This window comes from Colobus angolensis, unplaced genomic scaffold, assembly GCF_000951035.1.
Source record: "Colobus angolensis palliatus isolate OR3802 unplaced genomic scaffold, Cang.pa_1.0 Scaffold19, whole genome shotgun sequence".
In the NCBI taxonomy this organism is placed as follows: Eukaryota; Metazoa; Chordata; class Mammalia; order Primates; family Cercopithecidae; genus Colobus; species Colobus angolensis.
The window spans coordinates 2,999,371-3,023,232 of NW_012115043.1; the positions used below are offsets into that span (position 1 = coordinate 2,999,371).

A 23,862-nucleotide genomic window follows, 5' to 3' on the forward strand; every position below is an offset into this window, starting at 1 on the left:
AGAGTGTATGGACTGGGGTAATACTGTATGAAGGCCAGGTAGGATTAAGCACCCCTAATCCACACACAAATTGTTTCTAACAGTCTCTTCTATATTAAAAAATGTACTATGGTCCTATTGCAAATATTCCCCCTTAGTTTATTCATTTTCCCATTTAGTATAATAAACCTTTCTTTTTGAGTCTCCCCAATAAAATCTTGATCTCTCTGTGGTCTTACTCTAGGGAAAATTCCTTCCTCACCTCAATATTATTTAAATATTATCTATGCATTTATTTCAGTGCAACTTATATTTTCCTCTGAAATTGTCTGCTTCATTTTTAAGCATTTAAATCTTTAAACCATTTTGATATTACTGTTAAATTGCAAGATAGGAATTTTACTTTTTAATGGCCAATTAGGTACTCCTGAACAATTTAATATCCAATTCATACCTCTAATTAGTAATTTCACTTTTATGTTATTTGAAAATTGTATTTCTACTTTATTTACTGCTTATTCAGGCAACAGTTCCACAGCTTAAATTACTACACCCCTGCAATATATAGAGATACTCTCTTTTCAGAATTCCTCTGGCTATTCTTATTTTTTCTTCTAGATTATTTTAGTCATGATGCCTAACACACCCAACTTCTAGTAAAATCTTCCCAACCCTCACCTCTGATCACGGAAGTAGCATTGAGCAGACACTGATAGGTTCAGGGAGCATAATTTTACCAGGGGTGGCCCATCTACTGACTTCTGGACAATCAATAAAATGACAAGACCTAAAGGGATCCATCCATTAGCGACGGATTAACTAAAATCAACCCAAAGTAGTTTAATTCAAGATTTGGAGTATGGAGTACAGGGACTAAGAGCAGGTAACCAGAAGCAAACAAAGCAGATGCTTACAAAGATATACAGATGCCACAGAGGGAAAGAAAAAAGCACACAGCCAACCAGAGAAAGTACATAATCATAACTTTCTGATACTGGTTTTAAACCCTATATATTCAATACAATAACCTTTTCTTGGGTGACCTGAGGTATTATTCTTTCTTGCAATAAAAACAGTCTACAACAAAATGAAACTTTAGAATCATTTGATTAAGTTCTCCTCTTTCCATCACACTCCTCTCTACTAAACTAGATTTTAAACTACAGCTACATAAAATTTATTGAGAATAAATATCTTTTTTTTGGAGACAGAGTCCCACTCTGTCACCCAGGCTGGAGTGCTGGAGTGCTGGAGTGCAGCCTTGATCTCCCCAGGCTCAAGTGATCCTTGCACGTCAGCCTCTTGAGTAGCTGGGACTACAGGCACGCACTACCATGCCTGGCTAATTTTTTTTGACAAGAAGTTTCACTGTTGTTGCCCAGGCTGGAGTGCAATGGTGTGATCTTGCCTCACTGCAACCTCCGCCTCCCAGGTTAAAGCTATTCTCCTGCCTCAGCCTCCTGAGTAGCTGGGATTACAGGCACCCGCCAACACACCCGGCTAATTTTTTATATTTTAGTAAAGACGGGGTTTCACCATACTGGCCAGGCTGGTCTCGAACTCCCAATCTTCAGGTGATCCACCCACCTCGGCCTCCCAAAGTGCTGGGATTACAGGCATGAGCCACTGCACCCAGCTGTAAGTATCTTTCAAAGGACTGTCTTTCTATATATTAAAATATCTAGGGGCCTGTAAAAAAATTTTTCTTCAAATAGGTCCTATACATTTGAAAAGTATTCATTTTCTTTTTTATTGTTGTATGAGATTCTTCTTCAATTTTCTAATTCTTAGCAGACATACCAATATTTCTCATAGTGAGCTGCATGATAATATACCTTGAGATATTCTGGAGGGATAAGGGTTTCATGTTCAAAGAATTTGGGGAAACTGATGCATAAAATATCTCTGGCTTAGAGATTCATAAAATACATTACCATATTAAAAATTGAGAAATTCCACAGGAATAAAAATTGTTTAAATTTAAGTTTCTGAACTTAATGGGGCATGGTCAAAGAGCACCTACTAACATCCCATGCAGCCAGTAACCAAGGATCACAGTTGTAAAACAATGGTATACAAAAGTGAGTAGACATTTCTTGTATGCTTATTCAGTAGCTTCTAATTCCCTGAATAGACATTTGTGTTTGTATCTTTACCTCTAGCTTCAGACTTGGAACATATGACCAACTTTCAAGTCTAGGCCAAAAAGAGTTTTGCATTTCTCCTAGCCAGGGTTGACTGGTCAAGGGCTGAATAAGGCATTTTAAAATAGTATAATCATAGTGAACCTCAGTCCTTTTCCTGGGAATGCTAGGACAAAGATTTACTCTCTTGCTGGCTAGATTTGAATCTGGAGGGTTTCCAGAAACTGCTGGGACCCATACAATACCTAAAAATGGGATTGACATAAAGGAAGCAGAACCACAAAATGGAGAATATGAAACAAATCTGTTCTACAAATATTTACTCAACAAATATTTACTGAGCACCTAATATGTGTAAAATAATATTCTAGGTGCTTAGCGTACTTCAATAAACAAGAGACCCAAACCACTGCCCTTATGGCATTTACATTCTAATGAGAAGAGAAAGAAAATAAATAATACACATAGTAAAGTATGTCAGATGTTGATAATGTTATGGAAATAATAGGGCAGTGTAATGGGAATTGGAAGGAATAGGGTAGGCAGGGTAAGTGTCTCATCAGGAATATTAATACCTTGACTAGAAGAAGATGAAGCATATAGCCATGTGAGTATTTGTGGGATGAGTATTCCAGGTAAAGAAAACACTCATGCCAAGGCCCAAGACAAGAGTATACACAGTATCTGAGAAACAGCAAATAGACCAGTGTGGTTAGAGTCAAGGTAACAGTAAGAATAGTCACAGGTGATGATATCAGACAGGTAACAACGATGGCCAGTCAAATGTAAAGTTTTAAACAGAGGAGTAACATGATTAGCTTTTATTTAAAAGTATCACTCTGGCTAGTAAGTTGAGAATATTACACAAGGAACAAAGGTAGGCACAGAGATTAACATAATAATCCAGGTGAGAGACAATGGTGGTTCAGATAAGCATAGTAGCAAGCAGTAAAGGTCATGAGAAGTGGTCATATTCTACGTATACTTTAAGGGTGGAGCCAATAAAACATCCTAACTAATGAAACTGGAACATAACAACAGAGAAGAGTCAGGATAACTGAGTTTTTGACGTCAGCAACAAAAAGGATGAAGATACGCTTAACCGAAAGGGAGAATACTGAGGGTAGACTTCATTTTGGAAGAAGAAAAAAAGTTGTTTTAGACATGTTAAGTGTGAGATAGCTACCTGAATGGTGCCATGAAGCAGGCAGTTAGAAAATCCAGAACTCATGAGCGAGGTCTTGAGATATAAATTTAGGGTCCTCAGTGTTTAATTACTATTTAAGGCCTTGAGACTAGTTCAAATCATCAAGGGAGTGAGTGTGGGAAGAGAAGAGGAAGAACGAGGAAAGACATCCAAGAAGAAATGACTAGCATGATAGGAAAATCAAGCGAGTGTGGGATCCTAGAGATCAAGTGAGGGAGTGCGCAAGTAGGAGAACATCATCAACTGTGTCAAATACTAATAGATCAAGGAACCTGAAGACTGAGAACAGATCGTGGGGTTTGGCATCACAGATGTTCTTGACAAGGGAAGTTTCAGTGGACTGACTGAAGCAAAAGCCTGACTGGAGTAGACTTACAGGAGAATGAAAGGTGAGGAACTGGAGACAGTGACTACAGAAAACTTATCTATGGAATTTTGTCACACTGAGGATCAAAATGATGTGGCAGGGGCTGGCAAGAGAAATGGAGAGTCAAGAAAAAGATTATGGTGATGTTCACTGAGCTCTGCATCAAGCTCCTTAATCTTTGGTTATATAAATTAATGGATTAGCTTTTATGCTTACGCTAGTTTTAGGTAGATTTTAATTCTAACTCTTCCTTACTGTTGATTTTCTAGTAGTTTTCTTGTACAAGATTATTTAATAGTTTCTGGCTATACTCTAATTCTAGAAAGAAAAATCATTTAAAATAATATTTCACTACCTATAAACCATATATTACATTTACTGGTGATAGAGATAGGAACAAAGTGACTATATATTTAGAGTTTTTTTTTTTTTAATGTGTGTTTTCTCTAGCTAAGTATAAGCATAAGTATTTACCATCAGCTTTTTTCCTGTTTATAAATGATGGCCACCTTATCTTTCATCACACATTATTAGTTTTATAACTGCTCTTAGATGTAGTTTAATAGACACTTTCAAATCCATTCTAAACAATCATTTCTTTTTCAAATGAAAGTATAAGGGTAAAGTATTAAAAATTGAGTAGCAGCCTAAATTCATGATCCCAGGAAAGGCTCCAACGACTATAAATATCTAATATAAATAGTAGACACTTAACATTTGCCCATAAGCGGTTTTATATTCACAACAGATGAACCAGAAATTCCAGGCATTTGAGTAAATATTGATTTATACTTCTGAAATATACAACTTAAGATAACTCAATCTTACACACTATTATGTTCACTTTCCCTTAAGAAGAAATGGAATTTCCTTCTGATAAGGATTAAGAGGACTCATTAGAGTGAGGTGATAGGAAGTGAGCCCACAGCTAAGCATACTTGCTAGGAACGATGATCAGAGTGATCAGAGTGAAAACAGCTGTAAGTTAATGGACAATCCCTAACAAACACATAAATTGCAAATAAGCAAACATGTACAAATAGCTACTATCCTGGACTCTCATCCATAAGTAAAAAACCTATAGGTTCAGAAGAAGAACTATTATGAATAGCAAGATTCATTTACTGGAGCTGACCCAGAAAAATGCTTAAGCAAAAGTAGACTTCTTAGAATATGGTTCTCTAGGTCAGTCTGTTTCTTTGTACTCTAGGAAGTACAAAGGGTCTCATCTCCTCATGAGTGCATCTTACCATGGTGAATATGCTAGTCTTTTAAACACCCATGAATTATTTTCAAACTATGTGGTCCCTAAATATAACCCAATTTCATCTGTGTTCAACCAAAGAAACAGCGATCCAACACACTGCTGGAGAAAAGCTTGCTGTGCTGTAATTAAGTATGGAACACTATTGTAATCAAGTATGGAACACTATTGTAATCGATGAAGAATTTCAGGAATTTTCAGCAGTAGGTCTAATACACTGACATTACAGCCTAACCCCCCCTTCACTCTACAGATCAAACTGTTTTCTTCTGCTTTATAGATAATATTAGAAGGAAACTGGAGGGGATTTTGTGGGGTATAAGAGGCATATCTACAGACCTGAGGAAAATGGCAAAGTGAGGAGATGAACACACCAGACAACTAAGGAGGGGGCAGACAAAGGTGGCGGAAACATGAGGAGAGACAACTGGGAGACTGACAAAGGCAACTTTCTGTTAGAATTTGGCCTGGGCCAGTTTTGCACCTAGGTAAGAGAATATTTTCTTTCTGCTTCTACTATTTCATCTTTCGGAAACCACAAAACTCTTCATTCAGAAAAATTTAGAGGTCTAGAAGCAAAGGTTATTTTCTAAAGTGTTTTTGTGTTTCTTTCATTCTTTTTTTTTTGTAAAGGTCATTTTCAATATGGGCACAGAGATAGGTGTTTAACCATCCATTTTTAGCCTTCATGGGCAGGTGAGGTACAAATAGCCAAGTATCTCCAATATACATATTCTCATTTCTTTCTCTTCTTTCCTCCAACCCTGGGTGCAAACGAATGCACTCTGTCTCTTACACATACATATTCATGTGTCAAAGTGTATGTATACACAAATTAGAGTATAAAAATCAACTGGAAAAGGAAATATCACCTTTAATTGAATCAATATCTACAACTGTAGCTTGCTATACAGCAAAAGTAGTATATTTTATAATGGACCTCAGTTGAAGAACTGAAATGGACTGGTAAACATCATTTTTTAAATGGTAAAATGTTTATGTGAGGTAATTTCTCAAGCATCTAAAAAGAAAGAAAGTATCTATCCTCTAACTTTATATTGAAAATCTAATCTATGTGGGGCTATAAGAGATTTAACATGCCACTATCATTGAGAACCATAATTTCATTTTAAGGTTATTGTTAGTTATTTATTTTTAAAAAAATTTTTTTAGAGATGGGGTTTTGCTATGTTGCCCAGGCTGTTTTTTTTTTTTTCTTTAGAGATGGGGTTTTGCTATGTTGCCCAGGCTGGTTTGGAACTCCTGGGCTCAACCAACTCTCATGCTCAGCCTCCCAAGTAGCTGGGACTACAGGTGTGCACCACTGCACCCAGCTATAATTTCATTTTACACAGATTAAACACATTTCAGAGGTTTAATCTATAAAGCATAACTGGGGTTAAAGAAGCATAACTGGGGTAAAAATAGAATCTAGGTGAAACGCTAGATTGGAAAGTAAAGTGAAAGGAAGCTGCAGACTTAGAAAGGCTAAAATAGATTACTTATGAGGTAGTAAAAGCTCCAGCTTCTTTATTCTGGAAACACTAAGTTAAATGTCATTCTCCAATTCTGATGTAGCAAACCTAGATAATATGGTGGGAAAGTGTGAAATATGAGAAAAAAACACATACATAAATATAATCTTAGACTTGAAACTGACTTCAAAAGAACTCCACGATCTACACAGGCATAAGGAAATTATACACAAATATACCAATAATAAATACAAACAAATGGCCTGATTTACTTATCTAAAGTAATCTAGATAAATTCTAGAAAAACTTCTGAAGTAAAAATATAAGTTAGAGTATTAAGACTATCTGGTAAATAGTAATATACTATCTCTGCTAAAGAGGAAGTTAACAATTCATATCCTGAGTGAACTGGAAAACCTGAATTTCCTAAAATTCTAGATGGATGAAACTGCAATGTGGCAAATTAAATATTGTTACAGCTCAGCTCTCTTGGCTGAGCTTTAACACAATTCTCCATGCAGTCATCAGATTTTCTTAAACCTAACCCACCTACCCTGAGTTGAATGACTGCTTCTTAGCTATACACTCTAGTCCTCTCAAAATAATCTAAAGTAAAGCACTAAAGACAAATATTTTCTTCATTCAATAGCAATTGTTTCATAATTTAACTATTGAACCTATTAAGATTTTGACTGTCACTATGCAATGTGGCAAAATGCCCCTTCTGTCAGAGACCCTTATGTAAACTTTGTTACATAACTGCTGTACATATTTATGGAATATATATTTTTGTACATGCATACAATGTGCAATGATTAAATTAGGGTAACTAGGATATCCATCACCTCAAACATTTACCATTTCTTTGTGCTAGGAACACATCACATCTTCTCTTCTGGCTATTTTGAAATACATAATAAATTTTTATTAGCTATAGTCTCCCTCTGGTAATCACCATTTTAGTCTCTACCTCCGTGAGATCAATTTGTTTTTAGCTCTCACATATAAGTGAGAACACGAACTATTTCTCTCTCTGTGGTTAATATGAATTTTGAAGAAACAAACAAATATGAATACATTTCTGATAGGATAAATTAGTGAAGAGGAGAAGAGGCAAGACACAGTGATTACTCTTAAAAGTTGTCCATGTTGGCAGTAAAATTTAGGCTTAAATGTGTTGGGTAAAATTTCAATGGTAACTACTTACAGAAATAGAAGGTAGAACTCCTAAATCATTAGAAAATAAAAGAGAAACAAAGTATAATTAATATCACAGAGGTCAGAAAAAAATGACAAAGAGACAACAAATTAAGATGGCAGAACAAAGACCAAACATAACATTAGCAAAAAATGAGAGGAAGTTAAATTTTAAGACTGATTTTTTAACAAGCCAGCTACATGCTATTTGTAAGAAAGAAATCTACCACAATGAGATGTCACTAGGATGACTATATTAAAAAAGACATACAATAACAAGTGTTGGTAAGGATGTGGAGAGAAATGAGAATCCTCATAAATTACTAGTGGGAATATAAATGGTACAGCTGCTTTAGAAAACAGTCTGGCAGTTCTTCAAAGGTTAAACAAAGTTACCATATGAGCCAATATTTCTAGTTCTAGGTATTTAACCAAAAGAACTGAAAATGTATATCCACACAAAAAATTATACACGAATATTCATATTAGCCAAAAAGTGGAGACAACTCAGATGCCCATCAACTGATGAATATATAAACAAAATGTGGTATATCCATATAACAGAATATTACTTGGCCATTAAAAAGAAAGTTTTGGCACATACAACTTTATGAACTTGAAAACATCATTCTAAATGGAAAAAGCCAGTCACAGAAGGTAATATACCATACAATTCCATTTATATGAAATGTCCAAAATAGGAAAATCTATAAAGACAGATGCAGTATTAGTAGCTTCAGGGGATGGGAGAGGTGGGACTAAAGAGTGATTGATAAAGGGTAGAGAGTCTCTTTTCTGGGTGATGGAAATGTTCTAAAATGGACAGTGATGATGGCTGCACAATTCTGTGGATATAGTAAAACCACTGAATTGTATACTTTAAAGGAATATATTTTATGGTATATGAATTATATGTCAATAAAGCTATTTTTAAAACAAAAATCATAAAGAACCCAAAAATAACCACCACAAAAGGTTGAAAACAAAAGAACAAAGTTTATGTCCAGGCTGAAAACAAAAGAACAAAGTTTATGTCAGACAAATGCTAACAAAAAGCTTAAAAAAAAAAAAGGATAATAATACAAAACATGGTAGACTTCAAGGGCAAAAGTCTAAAAACAGAAAAAAAAAATAATCATTTTTAGCTTTCCCCCTAAGATCGAAATCAAAGAGGGGTCGGGCAGAGTGGCTCACACTTGTAATCCCAGCTATTTGGGTGGGCAAGGCGGGCGGATCACTTGAGGCTAGGAGTTCAAGACCAGCCTGGCCAACATGGTGAAACCCCATCTCTACTAAAATACGAAAATTAGCTGGGTGTGGTGGTATGCACCTGTAGTCCCAGCTACTCACAAGGTTGAGGCAGGAAGATCACTTGAGTCCAGGAGGCGGATGTTGCAATGAGCTGAGACCGTGCTACTATACTCCAGCCTGGGCAACAGAATGAGACCCTGTCTCAAAAAAAAAGAACTAAAAATCAAAGAAGAATGTTCACTGTCACCACTATTATTCAACCCTCTATTAGAGTCATAAAGCAATAAGGCAAAGTAAATAAATGGAAGGCAGCAGGCAGATGGTAAAGGAAGAAATAAAAACTGTCCCTGTTTGCAGAAAACAAGGTAGTCTATGAAGAAATACCCCTCAAATTGACAAAAAACTTCCTAGAACTAAAAGTGAGCTCAGCAAGGTCACAAGATATAATCACTCAGAAAAAAAACAAAATATTTAAGTATAGATCTAACAAAACAAGTGTGGGAACTATACACTGAAAACTATAAAATGCTGATGAATAAAATTTAAAAAAGATCTAAACAAACGGCAAGACATACCATGTTCATATACTGGAAGGCTCAAAATAGAAAAATTATTAATCATCCCTAAATTGATATGCAGGTTTAACGCAATTCCTATCAAAATCCCAGCAAGATTATTTGTAGAGAGGGAGAAGATAATTCTAAAATTTGTGTGGAAAAGCAAAAGGACTAGAAGAATATTTAAATGAAGTAAAAGCAATTACTCTACCTAATTTTATGACTTATTACAGAGTCTGACACAGTAATCAAGACCATGTGGTAATGGTGGCAGACAGAAACACTGATCAATGGAACAGAGGACCCAGAAAGAGACCCACATAGGTATGGACAATGATTTCTGATAAAGATACAAAAGTAATTCAATGGAGGAGGATGGCCTTTTTAATAAAGGCTTAAGAACAGTTAGATCTCCATAAATGAATCTCAATCTCAAACCTTATATATAAAAAGTAGTAACAAATGGATCACAGATTTAAAGGTAAAATGTGAAAATATAAATTCTCGGGGGGGAAAAATAAATCTTCCAATCTAAAGTCATGCAGAGAGGTTTTTGACTTGGCTGGGCACTATGGCTCATGCCCATAATTTCAGTGTTTTGGGATGCTGAGGTGGGAGGATCACTTGAGGCCAGGAGTATGAGACCAGCTTGGGCAACACAGTGAGATCCCATCTCTACAAAAAGTAAAAAATAAATTAGTTGGGCACAGTGGCACAGCCCTGTAGTTTCAAATACTCAGAAGGCTGAGGCCGGAGGATTGCCTGAGCCCAGGAGTTCAAGGTTGCAGTGAGCTATGATCACATGCCACTGCATTCCAGCCTGGGTGACAGAGCAAGTCAAAAAAGCGGGGTGAGTGTGCAAGTGGGGCTCTTAGACTAGAAACCAAAAATAGAAATCTAACAAAGAAATCAATAAATTAGACTTCCTCAAAATTAAAGATTTTGTTCTGTGTAAAAAAAATCCTATTAAGAAGATAAGCCAGGCACAGTGGCATGCATCTGTAGTTCCAGCTACTCAGGAGGCTGAGGCAGGAGGGATGCTCGAACCCAGGAATTTGAGATTAAGGTAAACTATAATCACTCTTGTGAATAGCCACTGCATTGCAGCCTGAGCAACACGGTGAGACTCCATGTCAACAACAAACAAGGAAACAAACAAACAAAAAAGACAAGTGACACCACAAGAGAAAAGATCTGCAAACCACAAACCCAACGAAGGACTAGAATCTAGAATCTAGAAAGAACTCTGAAAACTCATTAGTTAAAAAAAAAAACAAAAAAAACCCACTGCAATTAGAAGAGACTAAAGACATAAAAAGATATTTCACTGAAGAGGATATTCAGATGGCAAATAAACACATAAAAGGATGTTCAACATCATTAGCTACTAGGGAAATGCAAATCAAAACCACAATGAAGGCCAGCCATGGTGGCTCACACCTGTAATCCTAGCACTTTGGGGGGTTGAGGGGATAAGATCACTTGACTCCAGGAGTTTGAGACCAGCCCGGCCAATATGGCAAAACCCTGTCTCTACAGAAAATACAAAGAATTAGCCAGGTGTGGTGGCACGTGCCTGTAGTCCCAACTACCTGGGAAGCTTGAGAGGTGACAGGATCACCTGAGCCAGGGAGGTTGAGGCTGCAGGGAACCACGATCGTGCCACTGCCCTCCACCCTGGGTAACAGAGTGAGACCTTGTCTCAAACAAAACAAAACAAAAACAACAAAACACAAAGAGATATCACTATATTCCTATCAAAATGGCAAAACTAAAAAATAGTGATAACACCAAATGCTTACAAGGATGCAGAAACACTGGATCATTCATACATGTCCACTAGGAATGTAAAATGATACAGTCACTCTGGAAAATAATTTTGCAGACCTTTTAAAACTAAAACTACAACTAAAACTACCATACAGCCCAGCAACTGATAAACCCTTGGGCATTTACCCTAGAGATATAAAAACTTATTTTCGCACATAAAATTGTATATGAATATTCATAGCAACTTTATTCATTAACAGCCAAACACAGAAAACTATGTGAATGTTCTTCAGTGGGTAAATGTTTAAACAAATGAAAGTACATTATGTGATAGAATACTTCTCAGCCCCCCGCCAAACAAGGAACAAACTAGTGACATACACAGCAACTCGGATGAACCTCTGGGGCTAGAGAGAGTGGGTGAGTGTATCAAAAGGTTAGCAAGACTGAGTCTTGTGGGTGACAGGACAGTTAAGCATCTTTTATTGTGGTGGTAGTTACATGTGATAAATTTGCACAGAGCTACAAATACACACGAGTGCAAATACAACTAATAAAATCTGAAAAGCTCTGTGTACTGTACCAATGTTATGTCCTAGTTTGGATACTGCACTATATTAAGAAAGATGTTAACAAATGGAGAAGGCTAGGTGAAGAGTACACAGGATGTTCCTATACATTTCTCAACTTCCTACAAATCTATAATTATTTCAAAATCAAAAGGTGGTTTGTTTTTTATTTTTCAAAGAAATATAAGCTACAGACTGGAAGAAAATATTTGCAAACTACATGTCTGACTAAAACTAGTATCTACAACATACAAAGGAACTCTCAAAAGTCAATAGTATAAAAACAAGTAATTCAATTAAAGAATGACAAAAATATGCACAGACATTTCACCAAAGAGTATAAGTACGTGGACAGATGGCAAATAAGTATGTGGAAAGATGTTCAACATCATTAGTCATTAGGAAAATGTAAATTAAAACCAAAATGAGTTATTGTTACATACATACTTAAACACCTAAAAATAAAAAGGTGATAATAACAAATATGCTGGCAAAGATAGAGAAAAACTGGACTTCTCCTACGATACCAGAAGAAACAGAAAGTGGTACAGCCACTCAGGGAGACAACTTGGTATTTTCTCCCAAAAAAAAAATGAAAAAACTCATATACTTACACATATGACCCAGCAATTCCATTCCTGGGCATGTATTTGGAGGAAAAAAAAAAAACTTATGTCCATGCAAGCACCTGTACATGAATACTCAGGATAACATTATTTGTGACAGCCAAAAACTGCAAACAACCAAAATGCTCTTAAATAGGCTGAATAGTTAGAGAAATTGTGATATATCCATACCATGAATTACTACTTAGCAATAAAAAGGAACTGACAGCTAACGTGCAACACCAATAATAAAAAACACTCAAAAGACAATCACAAGGGAAAAAGTAGTCGCAATTTATATCACAAAGTGCTAAATTTCTGAAGTCTATAAATCAGGGTGAAAAAGTCCAACCACCAAATTTTAAAATGAAAAGTTCAAAGAACTTTGAACAGTTAAAAAAACAAAAAACAAAACAACAACAACAACAAAAATATATATATATAGAGAGAGAGAGTGTGTCATCCCCCAGCCTGGGTGACAAGAGTAAAACTCCATCTCATAAATAAATAAATAATATGCTTTTATAATAAAAAAATGTATTTTTTAAAAACAACAAAAAACTTCACCCTCACCCATAAGAGAAGTGCAAGTTAAAACTATAATGAGTTACACATTTTCAGCTTATAATTTGGAATGATCAAAAAGTTTAATAACACACTGTATCGTTGAAGGAAGGCACAGGAGGAAAAAACAGTCTCTTACAGAGCCTGTAAGATTACAAATTAGCACACACACCTTGCTCTAGGGGGAAATTTGACAACATCTACAAAAAATATTTAGATGCGCTTTCTATTTCTAGGAATTATAAAACTACTGGCTATATTTAGACAAGTGCATAGTGATATATATTCACAGAATAGTCTCTATAGCAATGTTTTCAACAGCAAGAAACTACCCAAATGTCGACCAACAGGGGAATATTTAATAACACAGAATCCAACGAATCAACTGCCTACTAAGTAGCTGCTAAAAAAGAATGACGCAAATATGTTTGTTTGTATGTGCAGGAACTATCTCAGTAAAGATATAAAAAGAACTGAAAGCAACACCTGTGATCGAAATAAGGGTGAGAGAGGGACTTCCTTTTCATTACAAACCCTTTTGTAACTTTTGATTTTTGTATATCAATGTATTACCTATTTAAAAATTTAAAAACAATCAAAAAATTAAATACAATTGACCTTTGAACTACACAGATTTGAACTGTGTGGGTCCATTTATACACAGATTTTCTTCCACCTCTGTCACCTCTTAAACAGTAAGATGAAAATCCTATTACTCCTCCCCTTTAGCCTACTCAATGCAAACATAACAAGTATGAAAACCTTATAATGATCCACTTACTGAATAGTAAATATATTTTCTTTCCTTATGATTTTCTTAGTAACGGTTTCTTTTCTCTAGCTTACTGTACTGTAAGAATATAGTACACAATACATACACAAAATATGTGTTAATCAACTGTTTATGTTATTGGTAAGGCTTCTGGTAAACAGTAGGTTATAGTAAAGTTTTGGGGGAGTCAAAAGTTACATGTGAATTTTTGACTGTTTTTGTTGCGGGGGTGGCATCCCAATCCCCTTGTTGTTCAAGGGTCAACTTTACAATAATTCCATGTTAGCAGAAAAGTATACAATTAGACCAGTGGAACAGAGTAAGATCTAGAATAACATTCAAAGGAAGTTTTGGGAAAAAAATAAAATTAGAGCCCTGTACTCATGTAAATAAAAATAAAATCCAGAATTGATTAAAAAACTCCACAAATGTTGGAACTGGAAAATGTTATTTACGCCTCTAGGAGGTAGGATAGGTCATCTGGAATCAGACAAAATCCAACAGCTGCTGGTTTAATATATGAAAAGCAATCAGTGTTATACACCATGTTAATAGAATAATGGGAAAAACTATACAATCATCTCATCAGATGTTGAAAAAGCATTTAACAAATTACAACATGCAGGCTGGGCGCAGTGGCTCACACCTGTAATCCCAGCACTTTGGGAGGCCAAGGCGGGTGGATCCCCTGAGTTCAGGAGTTTGACATCAGCCTGGCCAATGCGGGGAAACCCCATCTCTACTAAAAATACAAAAATTAGCCGGGCATGGTGGTGCGCGCCTGTAGTCCCACTACTTGGGAGGCTAAGGCAGAAGAATTGCTTGTAACTCGGGAGGTGGAGGTTGCAGTGAACTGAGATCATGCCATTGCACTCCAGCCTAGGTGACAAGAGTAAAACTCTGTCTCAAAAATAAATAAACTAATCAATTAATTACAACATGCTTTTATAATTAAAAAACTCAACAGGAAGGGCATCTATGAAAGACTCCAAAGCTAACATTATACTTAATGGTGAAAGACAAGATGCTCTTCCTAAGGGACAAGAAAAGAATGTCTACACTTCAAATTCAATAGCATATAAAAAGAGTTTTATATAATGATCAAGTGGGATTTATTCCTGGAATGCAAGGATGGTTCAGTGTATGAAATTCAATATAATACATCACATTAACAGAAAGAAAAAAACATTGTTCAAATGTCCATAATACTCAAAGCAATCTACAGATTTAATGTAATCTTTATCAAAATCTCAATGGTATCTTTTACAGAAATAGTAGAAAAAAAATCCTAAAGTTCATATAAAATCTCAAGGGACTCCCAAAAGCAAAAACAATCTTGAAAAAGAACAAAACTGCAAGCCTCACACTTCCTGATTTCAAAACATATTACAAAGCTACAGTAATCGAAACAGTGTGGTCTTGCCATAAAGACATATAGACCAATGGAACAGAATAGTAAGCCCTGAAACAAACCCTCACTCATATATAGTCAAATGATCTCTGACAAGGCTGTCAAACCACACAGTGGAAAAAGGACAGTCTTCAATTTTTATTCAAAAATACAGTTTCAAAATAAACATTTTAAATAAAATTCTAGGAACTGCAGATTATCCTGAAAGGACATACAGAGATAATAAACTAATGTATTTGTTTTTCAACGATTCAGGCTTTTTATTTTTACCTATCTTAAAGTGATTTAATTCTAGTACTACATCCAACATCCAGTTTCTTTTGTACTGTAATAGCTCCATCTTTGGCACATCTAAAGCTTACTTACATTTCAGTTTTAATAAATTTAGCCAAGAGTAGTGCCAAAGAATTACAATAACTGATCTCTGCCCAGAGCTATTGGGGTCTGCTGCAAGCACTGTCAGGAATCAAATAAAGAAAAAGAATGGGCCAGGCATGGTGGCTCACGCCTGGAATCCCAGCACTTTGGGAGGCCGAGGGGGCAGACTGCCTGAGCTCAGGATTTCGGGACCAGCCTAGGCAACACGGTGAAACTCCGTCTCTACTAAAATACAAAAAATGAGCCAGGTATGGCAGTGGGCACCTGTAGTCCCAGCTACTTGGGAGGCTGAGGCAGGAGAATCGCTTGAACCCGGGAGGCGGAGGTTGCAGTGAGCTGAGATCCCACCACTGCACTCCAACCTGGGTGACACAGAGAGATGGCGGATCACGCGCTCAGGAGATGGAGACCATCCTGGCTAACATGGTGAAACCCTGTCTCTACTAAAAAATACAAAAACCTAGCCGGGCGAGGTGGCGGGCGCCTGTAGTCCCAGCTACTCGGGAGGCTGAGGCAGGAGAATGGCGTAAACCCGGGAGGCGGAGCTTGCAGTGAGCTGAGATCCGACCACTGCACTCCAGCCTGGGTGACAGAGCTAGACTCAGTCTCAAAAAAAAAAAGAAAGAAAAAAGTGATCCCCAAAATTAGATTCTCCCTTTGTTAACATTATCCTACCTACTCCATAACAACTATACAAACACTACTATTACATTAAAATCACCAGATAAAGAGATAGAATATTATCTACAAAGGAATGTACGACTTAGCAGGTAAGTGTTAGATTTCGTTTTGAAGGTCAGAAACCAGGCTGCCAATTAGGAAGAAAAATTTCCAAAGAAACCCACCTACAGAAAAATTAGTGCTCTTGATTTCCCAAAATTCAAGTATAGAGGAGCACAGCTTGTGCTGAATTATCTAAAAGCAGAGTAGAATGAATCACAAAACCTTTGAATGCTCTTTCTAATACTTATCAGAGCCTGCGTCCTTGAATTTGCATCACCTGATCTCCAGGCACTGGCTATTAAGCATGTGGAAAAAGGGAAACTCAATTATAAAAAATGAGAAAAGAAAACTGTGAAATATAATCCAATGTCAGAGGAGTCCTGGGCAGAAAACACTGGTAACCAATGTTATTAAGACAAGCAGAAACCTTACCCGCACTGCACAAAACATGATGGATCATTTTAACTATTTAGGAGTGTTAAAGCATCTGTTCCCTTTTTTCCTAAAGCAAAACCCAAGTTTACATAAGTATATATATATTTCAAATATTTTCTATAAGTTATTTCTACATCTTCTCAAGCCTAAAAGAGGTGTAAATATCTATATAGAAATATTCTACTTTCAGTAGGAAAAAGGGTCAATCTAGTTTTTTTAAATACTAAGACTACACACCCAGCACATCTAGGTTGCCGGTCTTCTCCAGAATTATTGGTATACTGTCCCATGTCAAGTAAGAACAACTGTACCTTTAACAGAGCACAGGAAAATTCAAATATATATAGCCCAGAAAATAGACATTCTTGGGGTTTAATGGAAAAGACTGTTTCATGAACACCAAAATTTAATAGAAGCCAGGCTTAAAAATGAGAAAAATAAAACATGGTTTGTTTAATCACAAACTGAAGGACACCCATGTGGTCAATTTAAATGTTTCTCAATGTTTCAGATTCTTCAGTCTGTAGCATCCAAACACTTTCCAAACAGTATTAGGACACTTTCAGAATTTAGGAGGACCAAGAAAAGGCAGTGATCTTTACAGATAATTTCAAAATTTTAAATAGTTTTTGGTGAAAAACAGAGACTTAAGGAAAAATGCCTAGGAAATTATTTCATTTTTGTACTCATTATTTACTGTCACTGTGCTCAATGAGAAAAGAAACTGAAGTAAGTTCTAAAAGAGACTATAAACATATAACTGCATGATAAAAAACTTAATTTGCTTCTCTACTTTTCCCGATCCTTCCCCCCATTATAACCCTCTCAAAGGGGTAAAAGGGAGCTAAATGATTTCTTTTAAAACGCAACCACAATTATGATCCATGTTGTTCCCCCACAAAATAAACCACTTAAATTATTCTCAGGCAAGAAAACAAAAGAATTAATTTCAATGCCTTCGGGGAGTTTAAGAAGAATGGTGCAAAAGAACTTCAGTAGAAGCCCTCTTAACTGATACTATGATTAACTGATGCTCTCCATTCCCTTTATGGAACATCCAGATCAGTGCCCTACCAAGCTAACTGCTTGTGGCCAGTAGACAACTCTACAGTGCTTCTGCACAATTCTGCTCACACCATGTCGTGTGCTTACCAAGAACCAGAGGTTTATTCTCAAACTTGCTTATGTTAGTTGCATTGGTAATTGTAATTACAAAACTGAATTAAATATTACAAAAACTGCTAAAACGTTGTAAAAAGAAAGTTGCTGTTTTCATGAAAACTAAGTTAAATGCTCTGGAAAAACCTGATAAAGCCAAGTTGCTTTTTTAAAAATGCCATTGAAGACAACTATAAAAGATTTTTCCCCATCTGCAACAGATTCTATACTCAAATTATCTTTATAAAAGCCTTTAAATCATCTTGCTATAATCTAAATCTGGGAAGTCATCAGTCTCAAAGAAAAGGCCTTGACCTACATCAGAGACTGGCAAATAAATATACATTAAAGCAAGATGTTTAACTTATGTATCTTTTGTTTGTTTTAATCAATTCACTACTGGTTTCAACTAGATTGGCTAAAAGGAGTATCTTAATCTATTTGGGCAGCTATAACAAAATACCTCAGACTGGATAATTTATAAACAACAGAAATTTATTTCTCACAGTTCTGGAAGTTGAGAAGTCCAAGATAAAGGCATCTGCAGATTTTGTGTCTGGTGAGGCCTGTTCCTCATAGCACCTTTTAGCTGTGTCCTCACAGGGTGAAAGGGGGCAAACAAGTTCCTTGGAGCCGCTTTTAAAAGAGCCGTTAATCTCATCCATAAGGACTGTGACCTCATTACCTAATCACCTGCTAAAGGCCCCACCTCTTAATACTATTGCACTGGGAATTAGATTTCAACATACGAATTTGAGAGGGACACATTCAGACCACAGCAAGGACATATGGTATCCTTCAGTGTTAGAATTAACACTCATAGTCAGCTGGGTGCGGTGGCTCACACCTGTAATCCTAGCACTTTGGGAGGCTGAGGTTGGCGGACTGCGTTGAGATCAGAAGTTCAAGACAAGCCTGGCCAACATTGCAAAACTCCATCTCTACAAAAAATACACAAATGAGCCAGGCATGGTCATTCCTGCCTGTTGTCCCAGCTACTCAGGAGGAGAGGTGGGAGGATTGCTTGAGCCAGGAAGCGGACGTTGCAGCGAGCCAAGAACGTGCCACTGCACTCTAGCCTGGGCAACAGAGCAAGACCATCTTGGAAAAAGAAAAAAGAAAAAAATAACACTCATAGTCAATAATTATTATGCCTCATACCAATCAATGATAAATCTCTAATCAATAAATACATATGACGGGAACTTATTCAGATATACTGCCTAAGATCTTTAAAAACTTGAAAAGACATCCCCTGAGAAGGTAAAATTTGACTTCAATCTGATATAAAGCAAACAAGATGAGTCATCATACTTTTGATGACTACAGATGGCTCGACTTAACAATTTTCCGACTTTACGGTGGTAGGAAAACAATAGGTGTTGAGTAGAAATTACTTCGAGTACCTACACAACCATTCTGTTGGTAACAAAACCATTCTGTTTTTCACTTCAGTATGATATTCAATAAATTACATGAGCTATTCAATACTTAATTATAAAACAGGACTTGTGTTAGATGTTATGTTGGCTAATGTAAATGTTTTAGGCACATTTAAGATAAGTTAAGCTAACCCATCATGTTTGGTAGGTTAAGTGTATTAAGTGCATTTCTGACTTAGGATATTTTCAATTTATGATGGATTCACTGGGACATAACCAGAGGAATATCTGTGGTCCAAATGAATGCAAAGCTGTCTGTTCTATACATGTTGGCCTTTGAAATAAGTAAAAATATTAAAAATATTTAAAAGCACTATGTTAAAAATGTATTTTCTATTTGAAAATTTACCTGAGTTAAGGAAGATATAAATAGCTAAACTAGTAACAAATATAAATCTATTAATAGATTTGTTTATACTTAAGTCTGAATCAAATCAAATACTGTATCCTAAAGATTATTTTGTTTACCATGAAAGTATTATTTTTGCCATTATGTTCTAACAAAGCCAATTTAAACAATAACTATAAACAATATTATAAACTATTTTGAATGATATAAGTATTATTAAAGGATTGAGAGGAAATATCAAATAATTATCTTGTCCCTGAATGGACAAGATATTTTAATCTAAAATTATTTTTCCTTTTATTTTCATAATTATGTAAACTTCATAGCTCATCAACACCAATATTGGCACACTAAGCAATAAAGTATTTCAAACAAAGTACCTCTTAACACAGGTGCTCAACATACTATCAAAATTAAAATTTTCTTCCATTATTTATATGGATCCATAATATATGCAGCTGCCAGGTTAAATAAGCTAGTGAGGGTCTCCTCTCCTTCAAAATGAAACCAGAAATACACACACACACACAAACACACACACACCCATAAATGACTAACAAAAGGAACACCACAGAAGTATTTTTAAAGTTTATCTGTAAAGGAAGCACATAATTTCTGTGGATTCTACATCAAACACGACATTTTTGTAATTAGGGAAAAAAAAATTTTAATTAAGTATATTAAATTTCAAAGACATCAATTAACCTAACAGATGACAGGATACGGCAATAAGAGGAAGAATACCATTTTTCCCTACTCTATTTCCCATCCCTATCACAGCCACTGTTTGTAATGAGACTGCGTGGTATGGCTCAGTTGTGTTTGCAAGACAAAATGGTTAAAATCCACTGAAATAAAATGAAATAAAAGATTCCATCTATTGCATTAAAACTAGTTGAAGAGCTAATAAATGTTTACTGAACAACAACCATGTAACAGGTTCATATCTAGCTATTATGGGGATTTATAGATAAATGCCTCAGAAGCCTTATCATTTTGAGGAACAAAACAAAAACATTTAATAAGAGGTAAATTAAGTGTTATGACAGACTGGGCAACATGATGAGACCTCATCTCTACAAAAAATGAAAACAAAAATTAGCCAGGTGTGGTGGCACACACCTGTGGTCTCAACTACTTGGGAGGCTGAGGTGGGAAAACTGCATGAGCCTGGGAGGTTAAGGCCACAGCAAACCAAGATCTCACCACCGCATTCTAGCCTGGGTGACAGAGCGAGATCCTGTCTCAGAAAATAAACAAATTAATTAATAATAGTAATAATAATAATAAAATACAATTCAAGTTGGCTGTGGTGGCTGACACCTGTAATCCTAGCACTTTGGGAGGCCAAGGTGGGAAGATCACTTGAGTCCAGGAGTTCAAGACCAGCCTGGGCGACACGATGAGACCCTGTCTCTACTAAATATACTAAAATTAGCCAGGTATGATGGCACACGTCTGTAGTCTCAGCTACTGGGGAGGCTGAGGTGGGAGAACTGTTTCAGCCCGAAAGACAGAGGTTGCAGTGAGCTGAGATTGTACCACTGCGCTCCAGCCTGGGCAACAGAGCAAGACCCTGTCTCAAATAATAAAATAAAATAAAACAAAATTTTAAAAATAAATGTTAGGAGGGCGGGAGCAGTGGCTCACACCTGTAATCCTAGAACTTTGGGAGGCAGAGGTGGGTGGATCAACTAAGGAGTTCGAGACCAGCCTGGCCAGCATGGTGAAACCCTATCTCTACTCAAAATACAAAATTAGTTGGGCATGGTAGCACGTGCCTGTATGTCCCAGCCACATGGGAGGATGAGGCATGAGAATCGCTTGAACCCAGTGGTTCCACTGCACTCCAGCCTGGGCTACAGAGTGGGGCTCTGTTTCAAAAAATTAAACATAAAAATAAAAAATAAATGTTATGAGAGCATGTGGAGAAAGTGAAATTGATTCTGGCTATGGAAGAAATATACAGATAAGCCTAGAAAGATAAATGAAAAAGGTTAAAGAAAAAGAGCATCTGAGATAAGCCTCATAGAAAAAAACAGAACTGAGATAATGACAGGCAAAAGTAAACAATAAATTAAATATCTTACTTTACAACCACCTTTTACTTCACCTCTCAATTCTTACAGTTAATTACGGACAATGAAAAGTATACTTTAATTATGGCTCCAAAATAAAGGCCTTAGAATTATTTTAAATTGATTTAAAGAAATAACAAAATGATTGTAAGAATGAATGAGAATTATCTAAAAAAAAATGGGAATTATCAGAACTACTGTTTCCATTTTAGTTAGAAATACAAACCATGCATAAAAACATTCAGTTTACATTTGAACATCTTAAAATTTCTTTAAATCTGGTGCTTAAGACCACAACAGAAGGGAAAAAATGAAAAAGTAAATGTGCCTGTCCCATTCTGGACTCAGTGATAGTTGTGATCAACTAGCCAGCTGGTGTTCGAAACTATGTTCTTAAAAACTTGATTTTAAATGTATGTATGTTTAGAAAGAAAGAGAATGCTGGAAGCTATTAAATTTTTCAGAAAACATGGTTTTCTAAAAGATTTAAAACAAATGACTACTGGTAAAAATAATCATTTAGGAAACTAAGTTCTGTGACAAATGTGGCCACTTCATTTACTGAAGTACAAAAAAGTCTTAATAATGTTAAAGAATCTACAAAAACAGAGACTTAAAATATACTCATTCTAAACCCTGAAGACTAATTACATAAAATCTTTTTTCAATAAATACTTTTCACATTCACTAAGCATTCCCCTGCAACAAATATTTATTGAGCCAATAAACTTCCACAGATTACTTTCTGGTGAGATCTTTTTATGCATATTCAAATCGGTTTGTTTTTAATTCTATAACAATGAGATACTGAAAATCTATTTACATATCACTAAGCAATTCTACACCACCTATCCATTTGATGACTTTCTGTGAATACATACCACAAACAGCAGATTTATTCATGGAAAATGGCATTCAAATCAAATTATACTTCAAATATAGTCAATTATTGTTATTTGTGACAGTTATGTTCTATAAAATCACCACAAACACTGAATTTGTGAATATATAATTGCTGCTACTAGGGGAAGTATAAGGTTAGGTTCCTGCAAGCCCCTGGTCACAACGTTTTCATCAACTGATCAATATATAACACATATGTACACATACATATATGTACACATACAGACCATATACAGAGATACAGATAGATACAGATATGGCCTTTAATTTAAAATGGGAGATATATATATATCAGACAGACAAGAAAAGATGCTTATGATATATTAAGGGGGAAAAAAAGGAAGTTAAACAATACTATGTATATGATTCCTTTTGTAAAAAACAAACAATTTGCTTGTGCTATATATGCATACACACTAAACTGCTAACAAGGAAGGAACTTTGGCAATTCCTTTTTCCACCATGAGCATGTGTCAGTTTTATACGCATACAGTAGATTCTCAAAAAATGTTTTCTTATTATGGCCACTTAAAAAATGAAATAATGTGATACAAAACTCATGTTGTTTCAAATGACTCCTATAATCTTCATGTATTCAGGTAAATTCTGCTAAATATAATTAAGAACAAACACCTCATATTTCAAAGACAGAATTTCAGTAAAACATTTTCAAAATGTTCTCAAAAATTCGCAAAAAATGTTCTCAACACTTGCCAATCCCCTAAACTGAAACATTCAATGATTTGCAACAGGGATTCACAAGTTTCCACTATACGGGTAAATATTTTGCGCTTTGCAGGCACACATGGTCTCTGTACATATTCTTTGTTTTTCTTTCTTTTTTTTTTTTTTAATAACTCTTTAGGAACATTTTTCAGATTTCTTAGCTCAGAACCACACAAAAACAGGCCACAGACTGGATTTAGCTTGCCAGCCATAGTATGCCAACAAACCAGCATTTAGAAGTCTGATATTTTAAATATATTACACCAAAGGCATCAGAGGTCACAACAGTTGAGTTTTATTCTACATTAAGTAAATAAGGTAGCATTATAGCAATTAAAATTACAAGTTGATTAATATATTGAATTCTATATGCTAGACTACAAATCAAATGATGGAACAACAGAGCAAAATAAATTTCAAGCATTTATATTATATAACTGTAATCAAGAGTGTGCGTGTGCATGCTTGTAAAGCATGCACTTCTCCGCTTGAAAAAAATCAGCTGAAATTTAACTACCATACACATCAAAGCTCAAGT

At 35.7% G+C, this 23,862-nt stretch overlaps 1 protein-coding gene across 2 annotated transcripts in view; it reads right to left on the reverse strand.

The window, feature by feature from the left end:
• The window catches only part of PIAS1 (protein inhibitor of activated STAT, 1), a 144,369-nt gene that overhangs the window by 88,063 nt on the left and 32,444 nt on the right, over positions 1 to 23,862 (reverse strand). The gene's annotated exons all lie outside the window — the stretch shown is intronic.